Here is an 859-nt window from a genome sequence, read left to right as displayed (position 1 = left end):
TAATCTTTTATAAAGTCTCCATAGTTCATATTTGTGTTGGTCTATTCTGGACTCTCTATTTAGTTTCCTTGATCTATGTGTCTATTTCTTAGCCAATATCACATTGCACTTATTACTATAGCCTTATAGGAAATTTTAAAATCAGCTAGACTGATCTGAATGTGATTCTTCCAACATTATTCTACATTTTCAAAATTTCTTTAGCTATTCTAGTTCCTTTGCCCTTACATAAAATTTTTGAATCCTCTTGTCTATACCAGCAAGAATTACTGCTGAGATTAGTTTTTAAACATTTTTATTGGAGTATAATTGCTTTACAATGGTGTGTTAGTTTCTGCTTTATAACAAGTGAATCAGCTATACATATACACATATCCCCATACCTCCCCCCTCTTGCATCTCCCTCCCACCCTCCCTATCCCACCCCTCTAGGTGGTCACACAGCACTGAGCTGATCTCCCTGTGCTATGTGGCTGCTTCCCACTAGCTGACTATTTTACATTTGGTAGCATATATTAGTCCATGCCACTCTCTCACTTCGTCCCAGCTTACCCTTCCCCCTCCCAGTGTCCTCAAGTCCATTCTCTATATCTGCATCTTTATTCCTGTCCTGCCCCTAGGTTCTTCAGTACCTTTTTTTTTTTTTTTTAGATTCCATATATATGTTAGCATACAGTAGTTGTTTTTCTCTTCCTGACTTACTTCACTCTGTATGACAGACTCTAGGTCCATCTACCTCACTACAAATAACTCAATTTTGTTTCTTTTTTATGGCTGAGTAATATTCCATTGTATATATGTGCCACATCTTCTTTATCCATTAATCTCTCAGTGGACACTTAGGCTGCTTCCATGTCCT

This window comes from Eschrichtius robustus, chromosome X (assembly GCF_028021215.1).
Source record: "Eschrichtius robustus isolate mEscRob2 chromosome X, mEscRob2.pri, whole genome shotgun sequence".
NCBI lineage: Eukaryota > Metazoa > Chordata > Mammalia > Artiodactyla > Eschrichtiidae > Eschrichtius > Eschrichtius robustus.
This window is presented reverse-complemented; position numbering follows the sequence as displayed.